General features: G+C 44.7%; 1 long non-coding RNA gene across 1 annotated transcript in view; it reads right to left on the reverse strand.

Moving 5' to 3' along the window:
• Positions 1-3103: 3103 nt before the first annotated feature.
• LOC134758896 (uncharacterized) overlaps positions 3104-17837 on the reverse strand; it is a 46377-nt gene continuing 31643 nt past the window's right edge. The window contains exon 2 of the long non-coding RNA XR_010134610.1: positions 3104-3544. This is a non-coding gene — a long non-coding RNA (uncharacterized lncRNA). The remainder of the gene's footprint in view (positions 3545-17837) is intronic.

Consider the following 17837-nt stretch of genomic DNA (forward strand, 5'->3'; position numbering starts at 1 on the left):
CTGGGTGGTAACCAGGGATTCAATCTGTGAGGCGGGAAGCCTGCTAGCAGGATTCTCGCATTGCTGAGATTCCTTGTTTCCTTTTTTTCCTTTTCACCCAATAAACCCTGCCCTTCTCACCCTTTAAAGTGTCTGTGAGCCTAACCTTTCCTGGTCATGTGACAAGAACCTAGTTTTTCCTACAACAATTCTATAAAATAGAATGAATTTCCAATGAGCTGAGCAGAGGATGTTGGCTTTATAGAGAGACAAGGGCTGAAGAAAGCAGATTGGTCATTTGAAAGTTACTTTCCATTTAGAATTAAAACAGAGGGGACTTTATTATACTGACACATATTGACTGGAATCTCCTGGTTTTCTCTGGGAAACTGGCCTGTTTCAAGGTTCAGTTTGATTAAATGACACAGCGCAAGTGACTCCATTCTGGTTTGGTTTGGTTTGGTCTGCTGGTGCCTAGTGCAGGAGATAATCTAAAACAATGGCCTACGGTATTGGTTTGTTCTCACACTACTATAAAGACATACCTGAGACTGGGTAATTTATGGAGAAAAGAAGTTTAATCGACTCACAGTTCTGCAGGCTGTGCAGGAGGCATAGCTGGGGAGGCCTCGGGAAACTTACAATGATGGTGGAAGGCAAAGAGGAAGCAGGCACAATCTTCACATGGTAGAGCTGGAGAAAGAGAAGGGGGAGGGGCTACACACTTTTTTTTTTTTTTTTTGAAACAGGGTCTTACTCTGTTGCCCAGGCTGGAGTGTAGTGGCATGATCTTAGCTCACTGCAACTTCTGCTTCCTGGGTTCAAGCAATTCTCCAGCCTCACCCTCCCAAGTAGCTGAGACTACAAGCACGTGCTACCACACCCAGCTAATTTTTGTATTTTTTTGTAGGGACGAGGTTTTGCCATGTTGCCTAGGCTGGTCTCAAATTCCTGAGCTCAAAGTGATTTGCCTGCCTTGGTCTCCCAAAGTGTTGGGATTATGCGCATGAGCCACTGCGCCTGGCCAGTGCTACACACTTTTAAACAACCAGATCTCATAAGAAGTCAGTCACTACCATGAGAACAGCAAAGGGGAAATCCACTCCCATGGTCCAATTACCACCCACGAGGTCCCTCCCACGACACTGGGGATTACAATTCAACACAAGATTTGGGTGGAGGCACAGACACAAACCATATCACCTCGCATAAATTTTGTTTAACAATTCCCCTCTTTGGTCACTCTCACCTAGACCATTAGTGCTATTCTCAGTTACCATCACTTTGGGTTTCTGGTCTGAAAACATTATTTATAGGTTACAGTGTCCTCATTAACATACTTTTTTGGAGTTTTCTCAGAGCAAAGATAAATATCTAAGAGGGAAAAGCCACAGGGTTGGGTAGTGTAATGTTTTCACAATGTTTCTTTAATGCACAGAAGTTTTCTTGAGGCTGGCATGTACCCTAGTGTCAGAACTAACCCTTGCTGTGACTCAGCTTATCCTAACACAGGATACTTATTTTTAGGTGGCAAGTGCTTTAAGCAATGTGTAGGTGCCTAACACTTGCCCAGCAGTCAAGTTGTGGCTTTGGCCCTGAGATCCCTTGACCAACATAGCCAATGATATCTTCCTACATGGGCACACAAGAAAAATAAACGAAGAGGAAAGAAGTGAAATCGCTCAGAATTTCTGAGAGCCAGAGTTGCATACCTCCTGCAGTAACAGACACTTTCTGCAACTGCTGTCAGTTACCTTTAAAACTGCAGCTCTTGCCAGTCGCTCATCAGTCACCACAAATCCCAAAAGGTCATATGCTCTCCCAGTACAAACTAACCCTGGATTTGAAAGCCAAAAAGATTGGAGAATTTCAAGGGAGGGAGGCAACGCAAAAAAAAAAAAAAAAAGCGAGTCTAACCCTAGAAAAACTTATTTACAAACCTTGGGGGCTCATTGAGGAAGGCAGGGGACCTGAAAAGGAGTCAGCAGTGCCTGTCCTGCACTCCCCAAGGGGGCTCAGGAATCATCAGCAGTCTCCCTTGGTTCCTTTTGTGGTTGCCCAAAATGGTTAAAAGACAAAATTATAACAAATTTAGCTTAAAGATATAATTGACTTTTTAATTGTTTTTGAGATGGAGTCTCACTCTGTTGCCCAGGCTGAAGTGCAGTGGCACAATCTCGGCTCACTGCAACCTCTGCCTCCCAGGTTCAAGCGATTCTCCGGCATTAGCCTCCCTAGTAGCTGGGGCTACAGGCACGCACCACTATGCCTAGCTAACTTTTGTGTTTTTAGTAGAGATGGGCTTTCACCATGTTGGCCAGGGTGATCTCGAACTCCTGACCTCAAGTAATTCACCTGCCTCGGCCTCCCAAAGTTCTGGGATTACAGGTGTGAGCCACTGCACCCGGCCAGCTTTTATTTGTGATTCTAGAATTCTCATTTTAGAAAATAGAATGAGTTCAAGGAGCTGAGCATATGAATGTGACTTTATAATAGACAGAAAAGGGCTGTAGAAGGCAGAAATATTGAACAAAGAGCAGATGTGTTGTTTCAAAATTTCTTTCTTTAAAAGGATAAAACAGAGGGGATTTCTTTATCACACTGTCTGGTTGACTGAAATCTCCTATATTTTTGGAAAACTGGCCCCTTTGAAAGTTCAGTTAGATTATGTGACACTTAGCAAAAATGACTCCATTCTGATTTGGTCTGGTCTGCTGAGGCCTCATGTCAGAGGCTAGGACAAAACAGTGAACTCCCATAAAATTTGTTGAATAATTATATCAACTGCCAGGTCCCCAGCAATTGCCGATATTACCTACTAATAAGGCAAAGCTGAGTTTATAGCTCACCGCAGTGAGGGAGGGCTCCTTGACCGAGCTTGCATAGGGTCTTGAAGGGAGAAAGAAAGACAAATTTACTGAGAACTTGAAGTTTGGTTTAAGGCAAGTCTTTCAATGGACGGAGGAAAGCTGTTGAGAAGGTTTTAATATCTTTATCTGCTTCTATTTTCCTACACGAAAACATAAGGATTCTGATATAGGGAAAGAATAACTCCCCTAGGTTCTAAACTGGAATAGACCCCTGTTACAAAAGACGGATTAAATAAGAGGAAAACAAACAGAAGTGTATTAACATGTATATTTCATATATACATGGGAGACACCCAGAGAATGAGTAGTTTTCAAAGAGGTGCGTTAGAATTCCAGTTCAAACAGTACATTTTTAGGATGTGACAAGACAAAGGAAAAGGACTTTGAGTCTCTAAGAACAGCAACTTGGAGGAAGGAAATGAGTGGCAATAAAGGCCAGTAAGTAAAGTTTGTTAATGTAGATTCTTCTGGTATCATCTCTAGGCCAATAAGGGTCCGAAGTTGTCTTTGGTAGTTAATATTTTTGCTCTTCCCAGTAGAAGGTGGGGCAGGATACCTTTTGTTTTTGTAAATCTATGTCGTCGTGCTTTTAGGCAAATGGAGGGCAGAGAGCTTTCTTGCATCTGCTGCTGCTTCATTGCCTTCAGCTCAACAATCCTTCATATTTTCCTGTGGCATATTTCTGGTCTCCCACACTGGATCAAGGAAAATTATTATTACTTATTATAGCCGTAACTGCTGCAGTTCCCCACACCCCAGTTATTCCCTCTTCTGAGGTGATGTGATGAGGGCCAGATGGCTGGGCTCTGTGTATAAAGGGGTCTTCTTGTACTACAAGAGAGGAACCCTGAAATTATCCATCTGGCAGTTTACATAGGATGGCTTGCCCAGCAGGTTTTTGAGAGAGAGAAAAAAAAAAATCTCTGCTATAAAGAAAATCTCCTTGGAAAGAGAAGGGGAAGAGCCCTTTGGAATGTAAATACATGTCTCTGGGGAAAGATAAGACAAGCTTGGCAGAGTTTACAACCTTGGAATGGCTCCATGTCTGGGTTTTATTCTCCTTTGAATCTGGTTCTTACTCTCCTTTGAAATGTAAACACATACCTCCATGGAAGTACCTCCAGGGAGATAAATCTTTCAGGAGTTCTCCGGTGATCCAATTACCCTTTAACTTCCAAGATTTGTCCTTTAACCCAGATTCCAGTAAAATTTACTCAAGAAGAAGCCTAACAATGCAGAAACATGCAAATGTTTACTTCCTGACATGACCTTGATTAGGACTGGATAAGGATCATGATCTAACAGTTATGGAAATAAATGAAGGCCACTCAAAGGAGAAGAGGCAAAGGCTATTTATTTGGAGCTTACTATAGCAAGGAAATCAGCCACCATCACTTGCAGTTGGCATTGATTCAAAGGAAGGCAGAGGAGTGGAAACACTTTATATTGGGAAAAAGGGCATTCATGCATGCCCTGATTGGAGGCTGTTGGCAATGGGAGGTTAAACGCAGATTGATCAAAATTGGGGCATTCCATTGATTGGTTAGGGGTGCATATTTAGCTTTCCCCAGTTGGTCCTAAGTTGGAAGCAGGGACAAAAATGAGGCAAGTTGGCAGTTATTAATAAGTCCTGGCTGTTTGGGGTCAATTGTGACAGGGTTATTTTTTGGCTCCTCGGACTGTTTGTAGAGATAGTGGTCTAATTTCTTATGTATTAGTCTGTTCTCATACTGCTAATAAAGACATACCCGGGACGGGGTAATTTATAAAGAAAAAGAGGTTTAATGGACTCACAATCATGGCAGAAGGTGAAAGAGGAGCAAAAGCATGTCTTACATGGTGGCAGGCAAGAGAGCGTGTGCAGGGTGTAAGGTCCTCTGAGCTGGCCGCACCATGGTCAAGCCATCGTGACATTCCCCTGCCCTTGTGATAATGTACTTTGTGATATTCCCGGTCCTTGTGAATGTCCTTTGTAACATCCTCCCCGCCCTTGTGAATGTACTTTGTAACATCCTCTCTGCCCTTGAGAATGTACTTTGTAACATCCATCCCCTGCCTGCAAAAAATTGCTCCTAAATCTACCACCTATCCCAAACCTATAAGAACCAATGATAATCCCACCACTTTTCACTGACTCCTTTCTCAGACTCAGCCCACTTGCATCCAAGTGAATAAACAGCCTTGTTGCTCACACTAAGCCTGCTCAGGTGGTCTCTTGCACAGACATGCATAATATTTGGTGCTGAAACCCAGGACAGGGGAACTCCTTTGGGAGAGCGGTCCCCTGTCCTCACACTCCCTCTGTGAGGAGATCCACCTACAACCTCAGGTCATCAGACCAGCCAGCCCAAGGATCATCTCACCAATTTCAAATTGGTAAGTGGTTTTTCACACTCAGGTAAGTGGCTTTTTCACTCTCTACCTAACCTCTCTCACTTCCCTTCAATCTCTCTTCTTTCAACTTCAGTTTCTCTCCCTTCCTGGTAGAGACAAAAAGCAGACACACTTTATCCGTGCATTCGAAAACTCCGATGTCGGTCACGGACTTGCGAAGACAGTCTTCCCTTGGTGTCTGATCTCCGCGGGGACACCTGCCTTGATCATTCACCCACATTCCCTTGGTGGCAGGTCAATTGCGGGGATGCCTGCTTTGGCCGCTCACCCACATTACAGCCCAGGACTCAGTCAGAGATGCCTACCGAAGCCTGGTAGCTGCCCATCTCCAGTTCTCTGTGTCTCTACCTTCCTCTTTAAACTTACCTTCTCCACTATGGGCAACCTTCCACCATCCATTCCTCCCTCTTCCTCCTTAGCCTGCATTCTTAAAAACCTAAAACCCCTTTGACTAACACCTGACCTAAAACCTAAATGTCTTATTTTCTTCTGTAATACTGCTTGGCCCCAATACAAATTTGACAATAGTTCCAAGTGGCCAGAGAATGGCACTTTTGATTTATCTATCCTACAAGACCTAGATAATTTTTGTTGAAAATTGGGCAAATGGTCTGAGGTGCCTTACGTCAAGGCATTTTTTACACTTTGCTCCCTCCCTAGTCTCTGCTCCAGATGCGACTCATCCCAGATGTTCCTCCTTTCTCTCCCGTCTGCTCTTTAGGTCTCCACCCAAGCTCAGAGTCCTCTGAATCCTCCTTTTCCACTGACCCCTCTGACCTCTCTCCTCCTTCCCCAGCCGCTCCTCACCAGGCTGAATCAGGCCCCAATTCTTCCACAGCCTCTGCTCCCCAACCCTATAACCCTTCTATTACCTCCCCTCCTCACACCCAGTCTGGCTTACAGTTTCGTTCCGCGACTAGTTTTCCCCACCTGCCCAACAATTTCCTCTTAGAGAGGTGGCTGGAGCTGAAGGCATAGTCAGGGTACATGTGCCTTTTTCTCTGTCAGACCTTTTCCAAATCAGCCAGCATTTAGGCTCTTTCTCATCAGACACCACTAAATACATACAGGAATTCCAATATCTAACTCAGTCCTACAATTTAACCTGGAGTGACTTAAATGACACCCTGACCTCTACCCTCTTCCCAGATGAATGAGAAAGAGTTTATTTTCTAGCCCAGTCCTATGCAGACACCTGCCGGCTTCATGAGCCAGGCCTCCAAGAGGGCACCAGAGCAGTTCCCCGAGAGGATCCCCATTGGCAATACCAGATGGATTCCCCAGGTATAGCTAGGTGAGATTACATGGTCTCCTGCCTAGTCAAGGGGCTCAAAAAGGCAGCATACAAAGCTTTTAATTATGACAAGTTAAAGGAAACTACCCAAGGTAAAGATGAAAACCCAGCCCAGTTCATGGCCTGCTTAGCAGCTACCCTTAGACGCTTTACAGCCCTAGACCCAGAGGGGTCAGAAGAATTCCTTATCCTTAATATGCATTTTATCACCCAATCCACTCCTGACATTAGAAAAAAACTCCAAAAGTTGGATTCTGGCCCTCAAACCCCACAACAGGATTTAATAAACCTTGCCTTCAAGGTGTTCAATAACAGAGAAGAAGCCGCCAAGCAGCAATGTATCTCTGAGTTACAGCCACTTGCCTCTGCTGTAAGACAACCCACAACCACATCTCCAGCATACAAAACCTTCAGAACATCCAAGTCACAGCTCCCAGGGGCTCCTTTAAAACCTCCTCGTGGACCTTGCTTCAAATGCCAAAAGTCTGGCTACTGGGCCTCAGAATGCCCACAGCCCGGGATTCCTCCTAAGCCATGCGCTATCTGCACAGGCCCCCACTGGAAGTCGGATGTCCAACTCACATCACTGCTGCTTCTAAAGCTCCTGGAGCTCAAATCCAATGTTCCGTGGCTGACTCCTTCCCAGATCTCCTCAGCTTAGCGGCTGAAGACTGACACTGCATGATTGCCTCAGAAGCCGCCGGACCATCACCGATGTTGAGCTTTGGGTAACTCTTACAGTGGAGGGTAAGTCCATCCCCTGTTTAATCAATACAGGGGCTACCCACTCCACATTACCTTCTTTTCAAGGGCCCATTTCCCTTGCCCCCATAACTGTTGTGGGTATTGACGGCCAGGCTTCTAGACCCGTTAAAACTCCCCAACTCTGGTGCCAACTTGGACAACATTATTTTATGCACTGCTTTTTAGTTATCACCACCTGCCCAGTTCCCTTGTTAGGCTGAGCCATTTTAACTAAATTATCTGCTTCCCTGACTATTCCTGGACTACAGCCACACCTCATTGCTGCCCTTTTGCCCAATCCAATGCCTCTTTTGAATCTTCCTCTCGTGTCTCCCTACCTTAATCCACAAGTATAGGACACCTCTACTCCCTCCTTGGTGACCGATCAGGCACCCCTTATCCCATTAAAACCTAATCACCCTTACCCTGCTCAATGCCAGCACCCCATCCCACAACAGGCTTTAAGAGGAGTAAAGCCTGTTATCGCTCGCCTGTTACAGCATGGCCTTTTAAAGCCTACAAATTCTCCTTACAACTCCCTTATCCTACCTGTCCAGAAACTGGACAAATCTTACAGGTTGGTTCAGGATCTTCACCTTGTTAACCAGATTGTCTTACCTATCCATCCTGCGGTGCTAAAGCCATATACTCTCCTGCCCTCAATACCTCCCTCCATAACTCATTATTCCATCCTCAATCTCAAAGAAGCTCTCTCCACTATTCCTTTGCACCCCTCATCCCAACCTCTTTTCGCTTTCACATGGACTGACCCTGACACCCACCAATCTCAGCAGCTCACCTGGACTGTACTGACACAAGGCTTCAGAGACAGCCCCCATTACTTTAGTCAAGCTCTTTCTCATGATCTACTTTCTTTCCGTCCATCTGTTTCTCACCTTATTCAATACATGGGCGACCTTCTCCTCTGCAGCCCCTCTTATGAATCTTCCCAACAGGATACCCTCCTGCTCCTTCAACATCTATTCTGAAAGGGGTATTGCGTATCCCCTTCTAAAGCCCAAATTTCTTCCCCATCCATTACCTATCTCGGCATAGTCCTTCATCAAAACACATGTGCTCTCCCTGCTAACCATGTCCAGCTAATCTCCAAAACCCTAACCCCTTCTACAAAGCCACAACTCATTTCCTTCCTAGGCGTGGTTGGATACTTTCGCCTTTGGATACCAGGTTTTGCCATCCTAACTAAACCACTATATAAACTCACAAAGGAAAACCTGACTGACCCCATAGACCCTAAGTCCTTTCCCCACTCTTCTTTTCATTCCTTAAAGATGTCCTAGAAACAGCTCCCATATTAACACTCCCTAACTCGTCCCAATCCTTCTTCTTACATACGGCTGAAATACATGGCTGTGCGGTCGGAGTTCTTACACAGGAACCAGGCCCACGACCTGTAGCCTTCCTATCCAAACAACTTAACTTCACAGTTCTAGACTGGCCCTCATGTCTCCGTGAGGCGGCAGCCACCACTTCAATACTTCTAGAGGTCCTCAAGGTCACAAACCATGTCCCACTTACTCTCTACATCTCTCATAACTTTCAAAATCTATTTTCCTCCTCACACTTGGCGCATATACTTTCTGCCCCCCGACTCCTCCAACTTTACTTACTATTCATTGAAACTCCCTACATCACCATGCTGTTATATGGGCAGAAAGAGGTTTTGTCACTACACAAGTGTCCTCCATCATCAACGCTTCCTTAATAAAAATCCTCCTTAAGGCTGCTCTACTGCCTAAGGAAGCCAGAGTCATTCACTGCAAGGGGCCTCAGAGGTCACCAAATCCCACTACTCAAGGCAATGCTCATGCTGATAATGCAGCAAAAGAAGCAGCTAGTATTCCCACATCTGTCCCTCATGGCCAGTTTTTTTCCTTCTCGTCTATCACTCCCACCTATTCTCCCACTGAAACTATTATCTATTAATCCCTTCCTACTCAAGGCAAATGGTTCTTGGATCAAGGAAAATACCTCCTTCCTGCCTCACAGGCTCATTCTATCTTATCTTCCTTTCATAACCTCTTTCATGTGGGTTACAAGCCAATGGCCCATCTCTTAGAACCTCTCATTTCTTTTCCATCATGGAAATCCATCCTCAAGGAAATTACTTCTCAGCGTTCCATCTGCTACTCTACCACCCCTCAGGGATATCTCAGGCCTCCTTCCTTTCCTATACATCAAGCTTGAGGATTTGCCCCCACCCAAGACTGGCAGGTTGACTTTACCCATATGCACTGAGTCAAAAAACTAAGATACCTTTTGGTCTGGGTAGATACATTCACTGGATGGGTAGAGGCCTTTCCCACAGGGTCTGAGAAGGCCACTGCAGTCATTTCTTCCCTCCTGTCATATTGGCCTTCCCACCTCTATATAGTGCAATAATGGACCAGCCTTCATTAGGTCACTCAAGCAGTCTCCCAGGCCCTTGGCATCCAGTGGAACCCTCATGCCCCTTACCGTCCTCAATCTTCAGGGAAGGTAGAAAGAACTAATGGTCTTTTAAAAACACACCTCACCAAGCTCAGCCTCCAATTTAAAAAAGACTGCACAGTACTTTTACCGTTTGCCCTCCTTAGAATTAGAGCCTGTCCTCAAGAAGCTATAGGGTATAGTCCATTTGAACTTTTATATGGATGTACCTTCTTGTTGGGCCCCAACCTTGTGCCAGACACCAGCCCTCTAGGCGACTATCTTCCAGTCCTCCAGCAGGCTAGACAGGAAATTTGCCAGGCTGCTAATCTTCTCTTGCCTACTCCAGATTCCCAGCGATATGAAGATACCCTTGCTGGATGATCAGTTCTTGTTAAGAATCTGATCCCTCAAACTCTACAACCTCAATGGACTGGACCCTACTTAGTCATCTATAGTACCCCAACTGCCATCCGCCTGCAGGACCCTCCCCATTGGGTTCACCATTCCAGAATAAAGCTGTGTCTGTCGGACAGCCAGCCGGATCTCTCCTCTTCCTCCTGGAAGTCACAAGTACTCTCCCCTACTTCCCTTAAACTCACTTGCATTTCTGAATAACAGTAATAACCCTTATGAGCCTAATACATCCCTTCATTCTATTAGGTCTATTCATCCTTACCCTACATTTTGCAATGGGGCTTTACGCAGTCACCTGCACTACTTGGACTGCGCCCCAAAAACTTGTCATCCCTACTATCTTCTGTCTAGTCATACACCTATTCACCATTCTCAACTACTCATAAATGCCTTGCCCTTGTTTACACTGCCGGTTTACACTTTTCCTCCAGACCATCATAACTGATATCTCCCGGTTTTACCTCAAACCGCCACCCTTAACTCTCTCTTGGAGTGGATAGAAGATCTTCAATGGCAAGATACACCCCAGTTCTTCTATCCTGATGAAGTGCTTTTTTTTTTACTTTTCTACTCACTCTTATCCTTACCTCCATTCTCCAGTCACTCTCTACCTCTCTCTAGTTACCTCCAGCATACTATCAGTCTCACTCACTCTCTCCTCACTGCCTCCAATCCTTCTCTAGCAAAGAATTGTTGGCTATGCATTTCCCTTTCTTCCTGCTCTTACACAGCCATCCCCACTCTTTAGGCTGACTGGGCTACCTCTCCTGTCTGCCTGCATCTCCAAACCTCCTTTAATAGCCCTCATCTTTACCCACCTGAGGAAATTCTTTACTTTCTAGACAGATTTGGTGAGAACTCCCCAGACATTTCGCACCAACAAGCTGCCACATTTCTCCGCATCTACTTACAGCACCTTTCTCCTTATGTCAATTCCACCCTCACCCCCCATATTTGGACCCCTCACCACACAAACAACCATCCCTGTGGCCGCTCCTTTATGCATCTCCCAACAACAGCCTACTGGAATCACTTTAGGCAACCTTCCACCGTCCAAACGTTCCTTTACTCTTCATCTTCAGAACCCAGCCACACACATTACCAAACAGATGGGAGAATTCCAACTTTGCATTACCGATAAGCCCTCTATCATTACTGACAAACTAAAAAACATTGGCAGTCACTATTGTTTAGGAAGACACCTACCCTGCATCTCACTCCATCCTTGGCTACCCTCCGTCTGCTCATCTGACTCTCCTCCTGGCCCCTCCTCTTGTTTGCTTATACCAAGCCCCATGAATAGTAGTGAAAGGTTACTCCTAGACACTATGTTCTTTCTCATACACCATAAGAACTGAACCTCTCCCTCTATGCAGTTGCACCATCAATCCCCATTACAACCTCTAACGGCTGCTGCCCTTGCTGGATCTCTAGGATTTTGGGTGCAGGACCCCTCTTTCAGTACACCCTCTCACCTTTTCACTTTATATTTCCAGTTCTGCCTGACACTAGGTCTCTTCTTTTTGTGTGACTCTTCCACCTACATGTGCCTACCTGTCAACTGGACGGGCACATGTACTCTAGTCTTCCTTACCCCCAAAATCCAGTTTGCAGATGGGAATGAAAAACTGCCTGTCCCCCTCATGACATCAACACAACAAAAAAAAGTCATCCCACTGATCCCTTTACTTGTGGGTCTAGGACTTTCTGCCTCCGCTATTGCACTTGGAACTGGAATAGCAGGCATCTCAATCTCCATCACAACATTTTGCAGCCTCTCTAATGACTTCTCTGCTAGCATTACAGATATATCACAAACTTTATCTGTCCTCCAAGCCCAGGTTGACTCTTTAGCTTCAGTTATCCTCCAGAACTGCCGAGGCCTCGATTTCCTTGCTGCTGAAAAAGGAGGACTCTGTATATTTCTTAATGACGAGTGTTGTTTTTACTTACATCAATCTGGCCTGGTATATGATAACATCAAAAAACTCAAAGACAGCTCAAAAACTTGCTAATCAGGCAACAAATCATGCTGGACCCACCTGGCCACTCTCTAACTGGGTATCCTGGCTTCTTCCAATCGTTAGTCCTCTAATGTCTATCTTCCTCCTCCTTTTATTCAGGCCTTGTGTTTTCCAATTAAACTCTCAATTCCTATGAAACTGCATCCAGGCTATCACTAATCACTCTATATGACAAATGCTGCTTTGAACAGCCCCACAGTATCACCCCTTACCCCAAAATCTTACTTCAATCTAATCTCTCCCACTTTAGGTTCCCACACTGCCCCAATCCTGCTCGAAGCCACCCTGAGAAACGTCACCCTCACCCCTCCATACCGCCCCCAAAATTTTCACCCCAAGTTTTCACTACTCTTTCTCATTTTATTTCTTAATTATTAATTTAAAAAGACAAGAATGTAAGGTCCTCTGAGCTGGCCGTACCATGGTCAAGCCATTGTGACATTCGCCTGCCCTTGTGATAATGTACTCTGTGATATTCCCCATCCTTGAGAATGTACTTTGTAATATCCATCCCCTGCCTGCAAAAAATTGCTCCTAGCTCCACCGCCTACCCCAATCCTATAAGAACCAATGATAATCCCACCACCCTTTGCTGACTCCTTTCTCAGACTCAGCCCACTTTCAGCCAAGTGAATAAACAGCTTTGTTGCTCACACTAAGCCTGCTCAGGTGGTCTCTTATATGGACACACGTAACGCAGGGGAACTACCCTTTTTAAAACCATCAGATCTTGTGAGAATTACTCACTATCATGAGAACAGCATGGGAAAACCCACCCCCATGATTCAATTACCTCCCACTGGGTCCTTCCCACGACATGTGGAGATTATGGGAGCTATAATTTAAAATGAGATTTGGGTGGGGACACAGCCAAACCATGTCAACATCTAACTTGTAGATGGCAGTTTGGATTTCTAGGCTGCTTAATGTCATTAATAAGTTGATTTCCTCAGCTGGCTGCTACAGACTGTAGATCAGAGTTCTATTTTTATGTATGGTCTGGCCATTGTCTATTTTCCTATTCAGTCTCTCACAGTTTAGAGTTGGGGAAATAACAAGGCAAAGATTTTAAAGCAAGGAAGTTTTAGGACATAAGCTGTCTGTTGCTGTTCCCTGTTGAAGAATTGATGAATCCTTTGCGAAGTTCCTAGAATGAACAATCAGGTTGCTTGCTTGAGTGAGACTATCCTGAAATGGTAAAGTTGTGCTAGTGAGGATAATGAAATAGTAAAGTTATGTTAATGTAGACAGTATGGTAGGGGACAGAGGCAGAAAGATAGGCGGTTTTGGTTTTCGGTTGAGTGAATTGAAAGCATGGGGACAAGGATCCGTCTAGTTTAGCAGATATTCCTCAATGTTACTTCCTCTTCACTTCCACTTAGCTGTGCGTGATGCTGTAAGAAAGGTGGGAATATTCCTATGTTACATAGATGAAGATTCAGAGCTTAAATAAGTTGTCCAAGGTCACACTTGAATTGTAGTAAAGTCAGAATTCAAGCCCAATTCTGCAGGACTCCAAAGCCCCATGCTCTTTCCAGAATACCATTGTTATGCCTAGACCGTTAGTTCCCCAAAGAAGACTACTAGAGTTCAGAGTTAAAGCCAAGCGGCAAGGATTTTTACTACAAGTTCGAACCTGGTCCCTCCATTCCACAGCATACAAGAGGGCCTTGAACAATGCGAGTGTTTGCTTTTTATAGCCTGAAAGTTACAGGGGAACAAAGGAATTCTTTTGGTTCCCGCTCTTTCAGTAAAACTTTGAACGGCTGTCCTCTTATCGGAGACTTTGCTGGTGGTGTTTGTACTGGGCTCAGGAAGTTTGAGAGATATATGGCGATATGTGGTGGGATGGGAGGATGGGATGTGTTTGTACTGGGCTTGTTTGTTTTGAGCCCGGGGCTGAGGAATGTGCCCGGCTCCTTTCACCATCATGCTACCTTACATAAATTTAAATATTACCCAAATCACCTTTTCATTGCTGTGCATGTGTGTGAATGTATATATTAATATGTATGTCTTTTGGGGAAAGAAAAATAGTGAGATGGACCTTGGTGTGCCACAAAATAAACGCTTTTTTAATTTAGGGGGTTTTTTTCTGATTTTTTTTGGGAGTGAGCTCAATATTTAAACTTGTATTAGCTCTTCATTTCAAATATTCTCTGTTCTAATAGAAGGCCCTTTTAGCTACTGAACTATAACATATATCTTCTTAATACATGCTTTCTGCCTTTTATTTAATTAAGAACAATTGGTAAAAGTAGCTAGATTTAACTTTAAATAATTAAAAGTATGTAATTCTTGGGAATAATTTCAGATTTTGCAAGTACTATGCAGTTTTTAAGAACGATGGAAATAAAACTTCAGGCTGTGCCTAGATTTACAGTCTTCACAGTTTGTAGTCTATGCTGCTGGCAATTTTACTTAGCTGGCACACACTCCACAGAACATCATTTTATCTTTTAAAAGCAATTACAATTATAATTAGTATTGTTATTACTTTCTTAGCCACGACAGGAGAATGCAATGATCCAGCCTCCGGTTCATCAACGTGAAATGCTGAGAATGCAGCCATGTTAGGCTACCAGAATGGACTCCATGTTGCCTTCAGCTGAGCTAAACTCTGAAACGATGGGTAGGAAAAATCCTCAGGAAGAATATCGCATTTGAGGAGAGGGAGTCCCCCCTAGAGGCCACACTTGTAATTTTCTTTTCTTCTTCACTGAGAGGTTATCAGCTTCATCAGTTGCACCCAAACCTGGCTGTACTTTGGGATCACCTGGGGAGCTTTGAAAATTTCTGATGCCCAGGCTGTACCCCAGACCAATTAAATCAGAAGCTCTGTGGGTGGGGGCCAGGCGCGGTGGCTCACGCCTGTAATCCCGGCACTTTGGGAGGCCAAGGCGGGCAGATCACCTGAGGTCAGGAGTCCGAGACCAGCCTGACCAACATGGAGAAACCCTGTCTCTACTAAAAATACAAAATTAGCCGGGTGTGGTGGCACATGCCTGTAATCCCAGCTATTCAGGAGGCTGAGGCAGGAGAATCACTTGAACTCAGGAGGCGGAGGTTGTGGTGAGCCGAGATCACGCGCCATTGCACTCCAGCCTGGGCAACAAGAGTGAAACTCCATCTTAAAAAAAAAAAAAAAAAAAAAAAAAAGCTCTGTGGGTGGGGCAGGCATTAGTAGCTTCTAAAGCTCCTGTTAAAGAAAATATTAGTCAATGATATTTGTTTAAGTATTCTAAAGAAGACCTCATTCAGGACCATCATGACAGGTGTAAGGACCACTGCAATGGAATTTTGCAGCGTGGAAGAGAGATTGGGCTCAACTTTGACTACAGCATGGGCAAGTGGAAATTTAAAGCCAAGGAGCAGGGTGGGGCCCATGGATCCAAAGTTGCTAAGAGGAAATATCAGGAATAAAGGAGATTCTAGCTAAACCAGCTTAATAGGATTCTTGCTGAAGACGGGCCTGGATGTCTTCAACCAGTGGGATGGTGGAGGATGAGGAACCCAATCCAATATTGAGGTTTGATCAGACATCAAGGGTGAAGGGATGACCTAGCAGGGATCTTTGCTGAAGCTGAATTGTAAGTGCACAGATAGGCTTAGGAAGAGGTTCAGGAGTCTAACTAAAGTTTGGTCAGGCAAAGAATCTTTGTCACTCCCTAGATGATTCCAACTTGCAGTCAAGTTGAAGAACCAGTGAATGATAGCACATTGCAGGTGGGTTTCAGAAACTCCCTGAGAATCTCTAAGGGTGGCTCCAGATAATATCCTGGACAAAGGTGGACAATGGGGAGGCAATCGCAGTGGATCTGGGCTATGAGGTGTCAGATGCTGGTACCAGTCCTAAGTCTGCACATAGGGCTGGCTCGTGCTCTGGGATGTGGCTGCATGTAAGCACTGGACAAACTGACCACTACAGTACTCGACAGACACTGGATCCAAGCCTGCAGGACCTAAGGACTAGTGGGGATTGGCCTTCTTTGGAATAACTGCTTCTGTAGTAGCTGGCAGAGCTGCAGGTTACTGCTTTATAAGAGTGAGCACTACCTTGCAGCTCCATAACCCACATGTCAGGTTGGAGAGACCTGACATCCAGGTTGGCCTTGGGCACTACCATCCACATACCCAGCAGTTCTGAGCAGCCCTGGCCAGCCTCTGCAGCCAGCTGTCCCCAGCTTCTGTGACCATGTTCAGGGAAGGAACCAAACAGGCAGCTTACAGCTGAAGGTTTGCATTTGTCTATTTAGGAACAAGGACACATAGCCACGTGGCATGCAAGGCAGCTTTTTAAAAGAAGCAGTACACCTCCTCAGTAGACACATGTCCAGATGGGGCCACACCATACAGGTTCCACTAATGACTTAGATGCACTAGGCACCCCAGGCACATCAGGGAGAGAGACGTGGGAGCCCTGTCAGGGTAGCCTGGGCTTTTAGATTTCCCCTCTTACTATGGTTGATGAGAAAGATCAAGTATTTACACACTGCAGACCAATGGAGCATATTTGTTGTATCCAAATGGAATAGAACAGTTGTTTTCAATCTGTACTATTCCACTACATTAAGACTTTTTTCTATTTTCTCAAAGTTTCAGCAGAAGTGTTACAAAAGAGGCCCCAGAGAGCTGCCTTGTCCTTTCCACAATGTGAAGATACAGCAAGAAGATGCAGTTTCTATGAACCAGGAAACAGGCCCTCACCAGATAGCCAATCTGCAGTGCTTTGATCTTGCACTTCCCAGCCTCTAGGACTGTGAGAAATAAATTTCTTTTGCTTATATTCTACCCATTTTATGGTCTTCTGTTACAGCAACCTGAACAGACTAAGACAACCCTCATGACCAAATTACTTCCTAAAGGCTCCGCTTCCTAATATCATCACATTGGGGGGTAGGATTTAAACATATGAATTTGGAGGGGACACAAACATTCAGTCCATAACAGATGAGAATGAGGTTAGAAGGTTAGAGGAGGCAGTTGATCACAAATTATTTGAAACCATTTCTAGTATTCTGTGATTAAGAAACAGAAGCTATTTTAGAGATATAGTTTAGGCCTCCACTATTCCCACTTTATAACTAGAGAAACCTAGCTCTCCAGCAGCCACATGCCCAGAGTCACAAAGTGATTAGCAGTGTGCTGGGACTACAATAATCATCTCTTAGCTCCAAGCCTCATGCGCTTTCCATGCCACCAGACTGACTCATAGTAACCTGACTGTCATAGGAATACTACTTCTTTCAACTGGATTCAGAAAATAGTTAAGCAGATTCTAAATCAGCCTAGGATATTAAATCCAAACAGCCTGTGTGGAAATAAAGACCAACCACATGAGAACAGGGAGTGGATATGCATGCAGAGATTACTATAGTGAGGGAGTCATCCCTTGCATTTTGGCAGAGATTCAAAGGCAGGCAGAGGAGTGGGAAAGCTTTATAGTAGGGAAAAAGAGAATTCATGTGTACCCTGATTGGAAGCTGTTGGCATGGAGAAGCTGCAGACAGACTACTTATAAATAAGGCATCCTGTGTATTGTTTAGGGGTGCATATTTGACTTTTTCTGGTAGTTCCTAAGTTGGAAGTAGAAAAATTAAAGACGCTGTCAATTATTGAAGCAAGTGCTGGCCATTTGAGGCCAACTGTTAGAGGATTTATTGTTTGGGTTCCTGGACTGTTTCT

This window comes from Gorilla gorilla, chromosome 1 (genome assembly GCF_029281585.2).
Source record: "Gorilla gorilla gorilla isolate KB3781 chromosome 1, NHGRI_mGorGor1-v2.1_pri, whole genome shotgun sequence".
NCBI classification, from domain to species: domain Eukaryota; kingdom Metazoa; phylum Chordata; class Mammalia; order Primates; family Hominidae; genus Gorilla; species Gorilla gorilla.